The following is a 2,986-nucleotide window of genomic DNA, read 5'->3' on the forward strand; positions in this document are numbered from 1 at the left end:
AAATGTCATTGTAAGAAATTCCGGTGTATATGAGCTGTACAAGAAGCTTAGCCTCTTTGTTAGCTTTCCTTGACACTTGAGAAGTCAACCTGAAAGATCTGGAAGTAATGTCCTCATTACTATCCTGTATTCACATTTCAATACATTTCTACCTTCCTGTTTCTCCCCTTTTTCCAAATACTTTTCTAATTTTGTACTGAAAACATAAAGTAAGACTCCTACAAAACCCTTTAACTCCAGGAACAACAGCCACCACGTCAGTTATGGCCCCAGCTCAGCACTCCAGCTCTATACAGCAAAAGACCAAAGTAATTCCTACTCTTAAATGCTTTGTCATATTGGGGGCCTTTGAGTCTGACCCTGCAACCCTTATGCTATGAGTAGTCCTTGTTGTCCTTATATAAGTAAGAATTAACCGCTCGTGTGTGTAAAGGTTGCAAGGTGAGTCCCTTTGAATATCATTATCCCAAGTATAATAACAGTTTTGCTGAAACTCTTGGGTTATCTTTTAAAAACCAACCCGTATTACTCAATGGAGAATTCTGGAGGAAAAAAAATGCATTAATGTTGCATTTTGAAAGCAGGCAAAGGTCATATGAAAGTTGCCCAAGATTTTTGATTGAGTAATGTACTTTGGAAGAAGTTGCTGTGATTCTTTGGCAGAACACTGTTTATTGTTCAAGTGAAATTTTTCACAGTTAATAAGATGGTCAGTTGCAGGTATTGAAAATATTTGCCCTGCCAAATACCACAAGAGTGAAAACCCTCAAGCTGGTTGAATAATGAAACAGAAACCATTCCAGCAAACTGCTTGACAGCTGGTGGAGAAATTCCCAGAATATTATTTGACCAAATATGAAACTGTTTTATTGATTAAAAACCAAACAAAGAGAAAAACTTACTATTGAGTATTTTCTGAAGAAAGTTGCCAAAATATTTTGATTATGTTATTTGCAAGGAACTGTTTGACCAGCACTTAATTAGAGCAAAACTAGTTGGTGGTTATTCTTTTGGTTAAAGACGGTGCTGTAGTTTATCCAGATATTTCTCTTCATGCATAGCCTACTTTCCTTTGGCCATACAACACCACCGGTTTTTAAGCAGATTCTCCAGTGATGTCAATGGAAAAATTCTGCTTAGAAAGCTATGGTTAAATTTTGCTGCTTTACAAGCAGAGAGAGTACATGAATCACAGTACTGAAATTGCACTTGGACAAAAAAGCCCCAAAATTTTGCATGTGTATGCAATGATTCAGGAACAAATGCTGCTTTCAGGAACATCAGCCTAATATGGACAAACACGGTTAGTGTAACTGAAAATACAACACAGCTTTGCTGCAACTGTTTACCAATGATCTTCATGTACCCTAACGCCATGTTCTGTAAGGTGGAAAAACGCGTTTCTGATACTGGGGCCTCTGGATTTTGCCTACTTCCAACAATCTGAACTATGTCTTTGCCGTAAATGACTAAAGACACACTGACAGTTCCACTGAACTCTCATGCAAAAATTGTGCTCAAATTCTGTATTAAATTATGCGCAAAAATACACAGATGTCTTCACTGTTTCCATGAATTTCAGCGAATGAACATGACAATAAATAATTCTCTTCTTATCACAGAACATGAATAAGTATCTCAGAGAACCTAAATCCAAATCTGATTTAAATTTGGAAGAACTTAGCAACAACAGCAGCAGAAGTCTTGTAAAGTAAAACATACCCAGCCAACAGTGAATAATGCATTACCCCAACAACCAATCCTCTGTTCCCAGTGAAATCAGCAACTGGGCTCTTATACAAAGCTTGAACACACTGTTTACATCCTGAGGGGGAATAAAGGAGAAGGGGTTTAGTATATACTAGTTCCAGGGATAAACAGTCTGTACTTTGAAACACTGGGGGGTTTAAAAAATTAACCTGCTCCCCCCCTTCCAAAAAAAAAAAAAGTATAAAGAGAGAAATATATTAACTACAGTGTGGTTAAAATTCTGATCAGTGCTTTACACTTTAGTCCTGTTGTGATCAGCTTGTTTAGTCACTGAACGTGGCGAAGATGCTCAGGACTTGCAAGTATACCCACCCACTTCCAGATACAGTTGCAAGCGCTGTACTTAGGACAGGTAAATTTGCAGCCAGGTTAATTGTGTACAGCGTCTGGGAAGCCTCAGCCGATTCCTACAGAGACGCTGATGTTTGTTCACGGTGCTGGGAAATCAAGTCGTTAAAACAGAAGGAAAAAATCAGGGGCAAGCGCTGACGGTTTTACCCAAGCGAGTAGCCCCGGTGGTAAAAGGCTGGGGAGAGGATGCCGGGGCTCGTGCAAAGTTTTATCTTAAGAGGAACCGCAGCTGCATATTCCTCAGATCACCCTCTGAGAGAGCGACAGAGCCCAGAGCGGGTCTCTCCCGCGGGCGGGCACCTCACGCCGCTCGCCCCTTCCGCAGAGAGGCTCTGCCAGCGGAGCCCCCCCACCCCCGCGCCCGCCCGCCCGCCCGCTCCCGCGGCCCAAACTTGGGGCTGGCGGGACTTCGCCAGCACCTGCCGGGGGGAAGCTGCGTGTTAGGGGCGGTGATGGGGTGCGTGGCGTGGGGTGCCGGCCGGGCCGGGCTGTTCGCAGAGGCGCCGAGCCGAGCGGTGGGCGGCGGGGCGCTGCGGGGCGCTGCCGGTGGGGGGCGCCGCCGGCGGGGGCCGGGGACAGCGGCCCTTCGGCGGGGCCCGGGGACGGCGGCCGCCCGGCTGCGGGGCGGGAGCGCGGCTGCGGGCCAGCGGGGACGTCCCCCCCCGCCCCCTTCCCCGCCGTCCACCCCCGCCCCGGTTCTCGCCTTCGTTGGCGAGGGCCGCGAGGGGCGTTCGCCCGTTCGGGCTGCTTGAGGAGTGTCACGTCCGTGCCTCCCGCCGCCGTCCCTTCCAGGGACCTGGCAGCCGCTCAACCGGCCGCACGCAGGGTTAACACCACCCCCGGTCGGACGGCATAGATTTAATAC

This window comes from Phalacrocorax aristotelis, chromosome 1 (genome assembly GCF_949628215.1).
Source record: "Phalacrocorax aristotelis chromosome 1, bGulAri2.1, whole genome shotgun sequence".
In the NCBI taxonomy this organism is placed as follows: Eukaryota; Metazoa; Chordata; class Aves; order Suliformes; family Phalacrocoracidae; genus Phalacrocorax; species Phalacrocorax aristotelis.